Below are 12,896 nucleotides of genomic sequence, written 5' to 3' on the forward strand. Positions count from 1 at the left end.
TCGTATAACGACAATAAAGGCTATACATTACTTAATTCATTAATGCATCAAAATATGGTCTCGAGGCACCCTCTGCCAGACCAAAGTGGTACTACAAGCATGTCTCCTCAACGTCACCCCATTTTTTAATGCACTCTTATTTCTTAATGTGCTGAGTGCCGCATAAATTGCGTGGCACAACGAATCAATGATAGAATTAATTGCCAACACTTATCAATTTTAATCAATTTAATCGATTCGTTGTTGCAGACAATTATCCATTTACACATTTGCATGTGATTATTGTTGTTTGCTGGTGAATTTGGTGCTGCAGTGATGACACTGCAAAAATACCGCCTCTGAAGATGTGTGGCAACCCAATGCGGCTCTCTGCAGATTCTTGAACAATGAATGAGGTGCTGAAGGAGGAAATGGAGGCTAGAATTCACCTTCAAGCATCCACGCTTTTAAAGACACATTTAATTATACAACGACACACAAACAGGCTCAGAGGAGGTGTCCATGGGCCAATAATTATGCTTATGTGTGTGTTCCTTCATAGACGCTCATGTAGTCACACAAACAGACACAGATAATTAATGATGGTGGTGAATCCCCCTCAGCTGTGCAGGAGTAAATTGCTTTTTCACCCTCCACAGATTTCAGCCAGCTTGTTATGTTGATGATGCCAAATCTGTTCACAGAAGCAAAAACTGCCCGTTTTTAGACGCGCTAAGGCTGGAGGACCGATCCAAATATCGATATTATCGCTACTAAGCAAGTATTGTACTTGCATCATATATGGTCCTCCACCAATATTCTCAATGCACCGCTTCTCTATGTGGATAGCGCAGCCTTTCTCTCACCCAGAACTTTCGGCCACTCTAAGTCTATGCCTGTGTGTGTGACCGACATGCACATGTTTAGCACCTCTCCCTTCCTGACCTGCAGCTGCATCTGGCGGAAGAGAGGGCCAAATTTATGCGTGCACCCTTATCAGAAGCTAAATATGATAGAGGCAAACAGGAAGTGAAACGCGGTGTGGACTATATATATATATATATATATATATATATATATATATATATATATATCCATCCCTTATCTGCACTGCTTTTCCTCAGTGGGGTCGCGGGGGTGCTGGAGCCCATCCCAGCTATCTTCAAGCAGTGGGCAGAGGACACACTGAACTTGTTGCCAGCCAGTCGCAGGGCACACAAGGACTCAATCGCTCATTCAAACCTAGGGACAATTTGGACCAATTAACCTGAAATGCATGTTTTTGGAATGTGGGGGGAAACCGGGGACATGCAAACTCCACACAGCAAGATTTGATCCCATGACCTCAGAACTGTGCAGCACACAAGCTAACCACTGCGCTGCCCATATATATATATATATATATATATATATATATATATATATATATATATATATATATATATATATATATATTTTTTTTTTTAATATATACAGGGAGTGCAGAATTATTAGGCAAATGAGTATTTTGACCACATCATCCTCTTTATGCATGTTGTCTTACTCCAAGCTGTATAGGCTCGGAAGCCTACTACCAATTAAGCATAACAGGTGATGTGCATCTCTGTAATGAGAAGGGGTGTGGTCTAATGACATCAACACCCTATATCAGGTGTGCATAATTATTAGGCAACTTCCTTTCCTTTGGCAAAATGGGTCAGAAGAGGGACTTGACAGGCTCTGAAAAGTCAAAAATAGTGAGATATCTTGCAGAGGGATGCAGCACTCTTAAAATTGCCAAGCTTCTGAAGCGTGATCATCGAACAATCAAGCGTTACATTCAAAATAGTCAATAGGGTCGCAAGAAGCGTGTAGAAAAACCAAGGCGCAAAATAACTGCCCGTGAACTGAAAAAGTCAAGCGTACAGCTGCCAAGATGCCACTTGCCACCAGTTTTGCCATATTTCAGAGCTGCAACATCACTGGAGTGCCCAAAAGCACAAGGTGTGCAATACTCAGAGACATGGCCAAGGTAAGAAAGGCTGAAAAACGACCACCACTGAACAAGACACACAAGCTGAAACGTCAAGACTGGGCCAAGAAAAATCTCAAGACGGATTTTTCCAAGGTTTTATGGACTGATGAAATGAGAGTGAGTTTTGATGGGCCAGATGGATGGGCCCGTGGCTGGATCGGTAAAGGGCAGAGAGCTCCAGTCCGCCTCAGACGCCAGCAAGGTGGAGGTGGGGTACTGGTATGGGCTGGTATCATCAAAGATGAGCTTGTGGGGCCTTTTCGGGTTGAGGATGGACTCAAGCTCAACTCCCAGTCCTACTGCCAGTTTCTGGAAGACACCTTCTTCAAGCAGTGGTACAGGAAGAAGTCCGCATCCTTCAAGAAAAACATGATTTTCATGCAGGACAACGCTCCATCACACGCATCCAAGTACTCCACAGCGTGGCTGGCAAGAAAGGGTCTAAAAGAAGAAAAACTAATGACATGGCCTCCTTGTTCAGCTGATCTGAACCCCATAGAGAACCTGTGGTCCCTCATCAAATGTGAGATTTACAAGGAGGGAAAACAGTACACCTCTCTGAACAGTGTCTGGGAGGCTGTGGTTGCTGCTGCACGCAATGTTGATCGTGAACAGATCAAAGCACTGACAGAATCCATGGATGGCAGGCTTTTGAGTGTCCTTGCAAAGAAAGGTGGCTATATTGGTCACTGATTTGTTTTTGTTTTGTTTTTGAATGTCAGAAATGTATATTTGTGAATGTTGAGCTGTTATATTGGTTTCCCTGATGAAAATAAATAATTTCAATTATTATTATTACATTTGTTTTTTGTTAAGTTGCCTAATAATTATGCACAGTGATAGTCACCTGCACACACAGATATCCTCCTAAAATAGCTAAAACTAAAAAAGCCCCACTCCAACTTCCAAAATATTCAGCTTTGATATTAATGAGACTTTTGGGTTCATTAAGAACATGGTTGTTGTTCAATAATAAAATTAATCCTCAAAAATACAACTTGCCTAATAATTCTGCACTCCCTGTATATATACCCTACCAATTAACTTGATTTGAAAGAAGCCTGAATCGAACAAGAATTTTCATATTTATTTGTGAGAACTCGGAGGAGGAGAGGTAATTTACAATGAAAAAATAAAGCCTGTCTTTTGTAACGAAATCTCAGTTAAACATTTACATATCTATATATGGGTCGGGTTTGGGTTTGGCTCTGGCTTGAGATCTTTTCTCACATAGTATGACAAATGCCCACATCACTCCTACTCATTCAATTTTCACAGAATCAAAACATGAATTAAAAATTCTTGTTAGGCCACTAAATTATGAGAATTCCTGGGAAGGCATTCTCAGAAAGGACGGAGACCAAAATAATATTTGTGCATGCCTGCAGTGTTAGTGTGACCATTATTGATGAACATACACCTCATTACACCAAACCGATATCGACCCAATGTGACTGATGCCTATTCTTTTGGCATTAACAACACCCTGCAAAAATGCTCTGATTATATACATCAAAAGAAAGATTTTTTTAGCACACATGTGAAAGGTTACACATTTTGTATATCATTAGGTGGCATGAGCCACTTTTCTCATTGTAAAAAAACAAACAAACTACAATATTCTTTCCAGGAATAACTGTTTTTTCTGCAGACAGCTTATGTTAAGTTCTCTTACTGTGAAGATTTTTCACCATTGTATTCACAAAGTTAGGATTCTATCAACAAGCATACCCTTTTAACTGGTTTTGTTAGGTAATGTGTTATTAACTTAATGTCAGGCGGGACGGAAGGAAAACTGAGATCACTTGCACTCGTTTCTTGGTTTTTATTGGAAGGAGGGAATGACAAGACGTGAATCTTCGATCCGTTGTTTGACGGATTGTCGAGACTTGACAGGCGGGTGAAGGCTTGGCGGGAATGGTCGTGGACCGGCGTAGTCGTCGTCGTTGTGTTAGGAAGAGAGATCAGAAGTCAGGCGAGCAGGGCAGGTCGTAGGCAAATTCGGAAACGGGTCGCCAACGGAGATCAGGTAGAAAAACAGGAGGCAGGCAAAGAGTCGGAGGTACGGGCTTTCTGAGCAGATGGCAACAGATCGCATAGTACAATCGAAAAAAGTGTTACCGGAAGCTGGGGATTTAAATGTACAGGGTGCGCCAATCAGCTGTCCTGGCTGTTTGCGCCAAATCCTGAACACAGGTGTTCCCGATCCGGGTGATTGTGACAGAACCCCCCCTGAAGGGACGGCTCCAGAAGTCCCCAGAAAAAAGGAAAAAAAAATAGATAAAAAAAAATAATCCGACAGGCAAGAGTATAATCCAACAGGCAAAAGTATAATCCGACATGCAGGAACATAATCCGACAGGCTGGCCAGTTAGAACTCCTCTGAGCGGACCGATGCTCCATCGTCGTCTTCAGGCGGCGTAGTCGATGATGGACCCGGCGGAGATGTAGTCATTGGCCGGACACCCCTAGGACGACCTCGGCGAGGAGCAGGTTGATCTGGATACTGGCGGTGGAACTCGGAGAAGAGCGAGCGATCCAGGATCTGCCGGGTGGGGATCCAGGATCGTTCCTCCGGGCCATACCCCTCCCAGTCCACGAGATATTGGAGACCACGTCCTCTACGACGAGAGCGGAGCAGACGTCGCACGGTGTAGATAGGGTCACCATCCAGAAAGCGAGGGGCTGGGGGGGAGGGCCTTCAGGGACCAGAGTGCTCTGGCGGACAGGCTTAATGCGGGAAACATGAAACGTCGGGTGAACCCTCATGGTGCTGGGCAGGCGCAGGCGGACTGCCGATGGACTAATAATTTTGTCCACCGGAAACGGTCCCAGGAATCGGGGAGCCAACTTCTTGGACTCCACCCGGAGTGGAAGGTCCTTGGTGGACAACCATACTTGCTGGCCCACCTGGTAGGTTGGGGCCGGAATTCTTCTTCGGTTAGCCCCCTTTAAATAACTTTGGACACCCCGAAGAAGAGCAGCCCGTGCCTGAGCCCAAGTGCGACGACAGCGTCGGGCATTTGCAAGAGCCGACGGACAGGAAACCTCTTCCTCTTGGTTGGGGAACAAGGGTGGCTGGTAGCCATAGACGCACTGGAAGGGACACATGCCAGTGGAGGAGCAGACAAGGGAGTTGTGGGCATATTCCACCCATACCAGCTGTTGCGCCCAGGAAAGAGGCTCACGGGGAACCAGGCAGTGGAGAGCCGTCTCCAGTTCCTGATTGAGGCGTTCAGACTGTCCATTAGATTGCGGATGGAACCCGGATGAGAGACTGACCGAGGCCCCCAGGAGACGGCAGAACTCTTTCCAAAATCCCAAGGCAAATTGGGGACCTCGGTCTGAAACAATATCTTTTGGGATTCCATGGAGGCGGAAGACATGCAGCTGGACCATCTGCGCCGTCTCTTTGGCGGACGGAAGTTCGGGCAAGGCCACGAAGTGGACCATTTTGCTGAACCGATCCACAATTCTCAAAATGGTTGTCATCCCTTCCGAGGCAGGCAGCCCAGTAATGAAGTCCAGGGAGATGTGGGACCAAGGACGGCTGGGGACTGGTAATGGTTGAAGCAATCCAGCAGGGGGTCGATTCGAAGCCTTCTGCCGGGCACAGGTTTTGCAAGCCCCGACGTACTCCTGAAAGTCCTTTGCCAATGAGGGCCACCAGAAACGTCGGGCCAGGAAGTTGCTGGTGCGGGTAGCACTCGGGTGAAAGGAGAGGCGAGAGTCGTGCCCCCATTGAAGGACCTCTGAACGTAGGGCTTCCGGGACAAATAGCCGCCCCTCTGGACAAGTACTGGGGCCTGCTTGGTCTTGGAGGGCCTCTTTGACGCGATCCTCGATGTCCCAGGTGAGAGTGGCCAGTAACCGGGACTCAGGAAGGATGGCTGTCATACCCTGGGAATGATTGTCCTCCTTTTGAAACTGGCGAGAGAGGGCATCTGGCTTGACATTGCGGGACCCGGAGCGGTAGGAAAGGGTGAAGTTGAAACGGGTGAAGAAGAGTGACCAGCGGGATTGTCTCGGGTTCAAACGTTTAGCAGAACGGATGTATTCAAGATTCTTGTGGTCAGTCCAAACTAGGAACAGAACTGGCACCCCTTACAGCCAGTGGCGCCATTCCTCAAGGACCAATTTTATTGCTAGCAGCTCACGATCCCCCATGTCATACTTGCGTTCGGCAGGGGATAAGCGACGTGAAAAGAATGCACAGGGGTGCATCTTTTGGTCCTTGGTCGACCTTTGAGAGAGAACAGCCCCAACTCCTACGTCCGAGGCATCCACTTCAACGACTAGCTGACGCCCCGGTCAGGTACTTGGAGGATGGCAGCTGTCGAAAATCGAGCCTTGAGGATGGAGAATGCTTTGTCGGCCGCAGGAGACCATCTGAATGTTTCCTTGGGACTAGTGAGAGCCGTTAGGGGACCCGCTATCATGCTATAGTTCCAAATAAATCGTCGGTAAAAATTGGCGAAACCCAAAAACTGCTGGAGCTTCTTGCGATCCGTGGGAACAGGCTAGGAGGTGACTGCCGACACCTTTGCAGGATCCATCTGTAATCTCCCCTCCGCGATGATATACCCCAGGAATGACACGGTTTGGGCGTGGAACTCACACTTCTCAGCCTTAACGAAGAGGGAGTTCTCCAGGAGTCGTCGAAGGACAAGTTGGACGTGCTGCGTGTGGTCCTCCAGGGATTTAGAGAAAATCAGAATGTCATTCAAGTAGACAAACACAAACTTGTTGAGCACATCACGCAGCACGTCGTTGATAAGGGACTGGAAGATGGCGGGGGCGTTCGTTAGACCAAAAGGCATGACTAAATATTCGTAGTGCCCTGTGGGAGTGTTAAAGGCCGTTTTCCATTCATCTCCCTCCCGGATACGGACCAGATGATAAGCTTTTCTGAGGTCCAGTTTAGTGAACACCGTCGCCCCTTGCAGCAGTTCAAAGGCGGAGGCGAGCAGTGGTAAAGGGTAGCGATTCTTAACTGTTATGTCATTAAGGCCCCAGTAGTCAATGCACGGTCGTAAGGAACCATCTTTCTTGCCAACAAAGAAAAAAACAGCTCCAGCCGGGGAAGAGGATGGCCGAATTATTCCGGCTGCCAAGGCCTCCGAGATGTATTCCTCCATGGACTGTCTTTCGGGTGCAGAAAGGGAATAGAGACGACCCCGCGGGGGAGAAGAGCCAGGCAGAAGGTCGATAGCACAGTCATAGGAGCGATGTGGAGGAAGGGAAGTGGCCTTGGCTTTGCTAAAAACTTCCCGTAGGTGGTGATAGCAGGCAGGGACCTTGGACACGTCAGGAGGAGACTTAGAAGCCACGGGTCGGTCGGGGTGATATGCAGAACGTAGACAGGTTTGATGGCACTCGACGCCCCATTCCATGACGGTCCCCGAACGCCAATCAAAGTGAGGGTTGTGCCGTACCAGCCAAGGATGGCCCAAAACGAGTGGCTGGCTGGGGGATGGGAGCAGGTGGAACCGAATTTGCTCTCTATGATTGCCAGAAAGTCTCATCTCCCTTGGTTCGGTAACATGGGTAACTGTGCCCAGAAGACGGCCATCTAGTGCTCGGGCGGTGATAGGAGTAGCGAGGGAATTCAATGGGATCTTGAGTTTGTGGACAAGGGAGAGGTCCAAAATGTTAGCTTTGGCCCCGGAATCCACTAGCGCGGAAAGTCTTTGTGGGGAACCAGCAATCAAGAGATGCACCTCGAGGGAAGGTCGAGAGGTTTCGGAGGACGGGACAAGGGCAGAACTCAATCGGACGCTTCCATTGTCCGACGAGCCCCCCCTTTTAACAGACACGTTGAGATTCGATGCCCCTTGCCGCCGCTATAAAGACAAAGTCCCTCAGAAACCCACCGCCGGCGCTCTTCGGCCGATAGCGCTGCCCGATTAATCTCCATGGCTTCGTGAGTAACTGTCATCGGGGATCGGGGCGTTTGGAACCCACTTGGCTCTTTGGGCGAATTCGTCGGGAGTCGTTTGGTTCTTCCCCTCTCCTGTCGCCGTGCTTGGACCCGACGGTCGATTCGCGCCGTCAGTGCAATGGCTTCGTCGAGGGTAGAAGGCCGAGTATGGGACACCAATTCGTCCTTCAAGTAATCGGCCAAACTGTGGAGATAAGCGTCCACTAACGCTTCCTCATTCCAATTACTCTGGCTAGCGAGTGTTCTGAAGTCAATGGAGTAATCGGCGACCGAACGTTTTTCTTGGCGAATGTTGAGCAGGGAGCGTGATGCGTCAGACGAGGCAGACCCAGTATCAAATACTTTCAAGATCTCCTGGGAGAATAGTGCAAACGAGGAACATGCCACCGAACCCCGTTCAAACTCAGCGGTTCCCCAAAGCCGGGCTCTCCCAGTCATGTGGTTTATGACAAACGCTACCTTGGTTCCTTCGGATCGAAAATTTCGGGGTTGGAGATCAAAAATGAGTCGACAGTTTACGAGGAAGGCACGAACTTGGCTAGGGTCGCCGCAAAATTTTTCGGGTGCGCCCACACGCGGTTCTGCCTCTTTGGAGACATGCGAGGTAGGTAATGGGATAATCAGCAAGGGTGTTCGTGTGCTCGGAGACGGGTTGACAGAATGCGGAAATGGTGACGTCAGTAAGTTTGACAGTTGCTCTGACAGACTCGCCACTTGGTGTTGGTTTTGTAGCAAGAGTTGTTGTTGCTGTTGCAAAAGACCTTGTTGCTGTTGGACTTGTCGTAGTAGTGTGGCGACGTCACTTGCAGATTTTTGTACGGCGCTCTCGGTCCATTGTAGCCGTTGTAGAGCGGAAGGAGGCTCTGAGTTGCTTGGTTCTTCCTTCGGAGAAACGTGCGCTGATCTCATGATGTGGTTTGATTGTTCTGTCAGGCGGGACGAAAGGAAAACTGAGATCACTTGCACTCGTTTCTTGGTTTTTATTGGAAGGAGGGAATGACAAGACGTGAATCTTCGATCAATGTTTGACGGATTGTCGAGACTTGACAGGCGGGTGAAGGCTTGGCGGGAATGGTCGTGGACCGGCGTAGTCGTCGTGTTGTTGGTTGGGGCTGGAGAAGAAGGGCGTCGTTGTGTTCGGAAGAGAGATCAGGAGTCAGGCGGGCAGGGCAGGTCGTAGGCAAATTCGGAAACGGGTCGGCAACGGAGATCAGGTAGAAAAACAGAAGGCAGGCAAAAAGCCGGAGGTACGGGCTTTCTGAGCAGATCGCATAGTACAATCGAACAAAGTGTTACCAGAAGCTGGGGATTTAAATGTACAGGGTGCGCCAATCAGCTGTCCTGGCTGTTGGCGCCAAATCCTGAACACAGGTGTTCCCGATCCGGGTGATTGTGACACTTTAACCTAATCTAGTCACAAGATAACCCACCAACAGTGTAGGGCTCGTTACTAGTAACTGAAATTTGTTTCAATTACTAGTTACTCCTTTAAATAAGTATTTCGGTTTCCCCCCAGATTACGGACATGCAAAAGAAGCGTGCTACTCTGTGGGTAACCTTTTAGTGACGAATTACTGTGTATATGTATACTCGCATTGTAGCCTACCCCCTAGAACTGCTTTAGAATGGCCACGTAATAAAAGAAGAAAGAAAACATGTAGAGCAACCAGGGGAAGCAGTAAAGCCTTTATATTTCTTTGGCTGACTTGTACAATCCTGAGAACTTGCAAGCAAACACTTAACCAAGATCCTTCATAGCCATTTTGTCTCTGGGCTTCAAACCATTCCAAGATTTCCTTCTCTATTTCGGTGTACTGTCCAAACCATTTTGTTTTTTTTCCATGCATGGTGTATTGCAATTTTTCTTTTACAAATACAAAGTAGAAAATTTAGCACTCTTTTAATCGTAAATTCATATGAGCCACACCCCTTCACTAGCTGACCTGTGTGCTACTGGTGACACACAACAGAATATGCTCATATAAACGGATCCCCTATTTCAGTATTTTGCTTTATAGTTGTAAATATGGCTTGGAATCGAGTCTATAGGTTTAGTATAGTATCTCCATGACAATGAATTGTAGTGTCCTCATATTCTACTGCAAGGGTGGGACGGCAGCTGGGTGAGAAGCACGCAGCCCCACGGTGCAGAGGTTCAGGGTTCAATTCCAGCTGCTGCAGCCTTCTCGTGTGGAGTTTGCATGTTTTCCCTGTGCCTGCGTGGGTTACCTCCGGGCAATCCAATTTCCTCCCACATTCCCAAAAACATGCATGTCAGATAAATTGGCTGGTCCAAATTGTCCCTAGGTGTGAATGAGCGAGTGAGTTGTCTGTCTCTGTGTGCCCTGTGACTGACTGGCAACCAGTTGAGGATGTCCCCTGGCTGAGGACAGCTGAGATGAGCTCCAGCACTACTGAGGATAAGCAGTGCAGATAATGGGTGGATTCCACCGTAACTGAGATCAAGTGTACTTTGAAGGCGTATATAAACCTGTTAGATGTATTGTTGCATCATGTGCGAATGAATCACAGTTAGCAAGAAGTGGATGTTGTCATTAACGATTTGATTTTCGTAAGTAGCGGAATAACGCAACATATTGTAACAATGAGTTACAATATTCAACTATTAACACTTTGCTGTAGTCATTACCGAGAAAAGTAGCTGTGTTCCAGGAATGTGTTCCTTTGTAAAACACAATTTTCTATAATTTCTCGTCGTAAAAGCAACAACTAGTATGCTTTGATTGAGCGTGCTGTCCTGGCACTGGTTGGTTTGACTTTTCTGTGATGACACCAAGTGTGGCTAGAATGTCCTGGCTTCAGTCATTACGAGGACCCAAATAATTAAAAAACACAAGTATAATTATTTCTCCTCATTAAATATAATTTGTTGTTGTCGTTTCTTTATTTTTTTATTCCATGTCTCCTCGTTAACTTGTTTTCAATTCATGCGGTTTTGTTACTTATCCAATTTTATTAAAAATATTCTTAGAAGAGAATGGGATAAGCTCTTATAAAACACATTGCCTTAACCAGTCCGTCTTTATAGTTTGAGCTATAATAATAAAATAGGGAAAAATCATGGAAAATAAACATTAACTATGTTGAAATATATTTAAAAATATTAATATTTAGTGCCAGGAACAACATGTAACGAAAATTGGTACCAAAATGTAGTTTTTGATTTCAAGAGACCAAGAAATGGAAGAATGTCAGTAAAAATGGAAAGGATACCCATCTGTTGTGGATGACATTTTTTCTTCAGTTAATGCCATGCACCACATGCAACAGAAGCGGTTGCTGCTAATATTTATGCGGTGAGCGGTGCTGACTTAGTGCTTCTCAATTTTCTGTCACGTCCTCCCATTGGAAGAAGAAATTATTTTGCGCTCCCTCCAAGAAGTCTGTCTCCTTATCTGAATTGATTATTTTCCCATGGGGTCACTTGAGGGTCTGCTCCACTTCGTATCTACACTTCATCCTCAATGCTATTTGCATGGCGTAGACGTTAAATGTAAACAAAACACTGCCAATGAGAGTGTCACTGCTCCTTAGTGTAGTGGAGGTGCTATTGCAGTAAAAAAAAAAGTTCCCCAAAGTAAAAGACACTCTTGACAGAGCCTTGCGCCCCCCCATGGGGGACCAGCCCCACTATTTGAGAACCACTGGCGGTAGCATTAGCAAGAAGCTACACTCAGTAGTTGCCAGGCCCAGAAATTGTTTAAGGTCAAGTAATGGTCATTCTGACGCGTCTGCTACTGGTTGCAACTAACACGGACAATTATAACTCATATTGAGCAAAAACACGTTTTTGATGTTTTTTATGAGGAAATGCATTTGGTGTATCTGTATTTTATATCATATGAAACTGATAATGCTTCCAGATTTGTACCGTATTTTCCGCACTATATGGCGCACCGTGTTATAAGGCGCACCTTCAATGAATTATATATTTTAAAACTTTTGCCATACATAAGACGCACTCCATTATAAGGCGCTATAAGTGCATGCTGGTTTAAGATCAGGTAATTGTGCAATTTTGTAATTGTAATCCTGTGCAGTCCTTCGAGACATTTTTGTGATTAAGGGCTATTTACGGTAAATAAATGTGACTTGACTTGACTACAGTAGAGAATGTAGTTACGTTATGCAACCTCTAGATGTTGCCACGCTAAAGGGAATGTCAACAAAACATTCAAAAAGGTCAAACTTTATTGTTAACAAACGAAGTCAGCTGGCAGTTGCTGTGAAACAGTAGTTCGAGTACGGATGGATAGATTGCATCTTTTCATAAAACGAAAGCACCAAGTAGGACCACTCCTGAATTCTTTAATATTGAGTTCCTGTGCCAGCGCTGTTGCCTTCATACGTATAGTTATCGTACTGACACTTCTGCTTGCCGCTCTTTGTTGAACAACCCACTGTTCAAGTGTCTCCTCTAACTCTGGCCATCTTGCTTTATTGCCACGGAAACTTTGTTGAGTTTTCCTTACTTGGCGGAGCTTATCTTAATCCTTTCTCCACTTCCGTACCATCGATTAATTTATGTTTAACTCTCTCGCTGCCGCTCTATTGCCGTGTTGTGCTGCGTGACTGATCGCCTTGAGTTTAAACTCGGCGTTGTACGTGTGTCTCTTAACAGGAGCCATTTTTTTTATACAAATGCACGTATGAAAGAGAATCGTTGTTTAATATTTCCCAGTATGCACAGCGCGAAAAATGGAGTCGGTGGCTGTTTCTCGTAGTTGCGAGACCTTGCGAATTTAATATTGAGCCATATATAAGGCGCACTGTGTTATAAGGCGCATGGTCAGCTTTTGAAAAAAAATTTAGACTTTTAGGTGCGCCTTATAGTGCGGAAAATACGGTAGTTATGTATTTTATGTGAATATGAAGGCACACTACGCTGCTTATTACAAGGGTTTAGTCGTGTGCTTTCTGTCTCAGGATGATTTTCTCCTG

General features: G+C 46.2%; 1 protein-coding gene across 8 annotated transcripts in view; it reads right to left on the reverse strand.

Annotated features, from left to right (window-relative positions):
- The window catches only part of gria4a (glutamate receptor, ionotropic, AMPA 4a), a 235,788-nt gene that overhangs the window by 38,698 nt on the left and 184,194 nt on the right, over positions 1–12,896 (reverse strand). The gene's annotated exons all lie outside the window — the stretch shown is intronic.

Source organism: Urocampus carinirostris, chromosome 10 (genome assembly GCF_059441175.1).
Source record: "Urocampus carinirostris isolate Australia breed hairy pipefish chromosome 10, RoL_Ucar_1.0, whole genome shotgun sequence".
Taxonomy (NCBI): Eukaryota; Metazoa; Chordata; class Actinopteri; order Syngnathiformes; family Syngnathidae; genus Urocampus; species Urocampus carinirostris.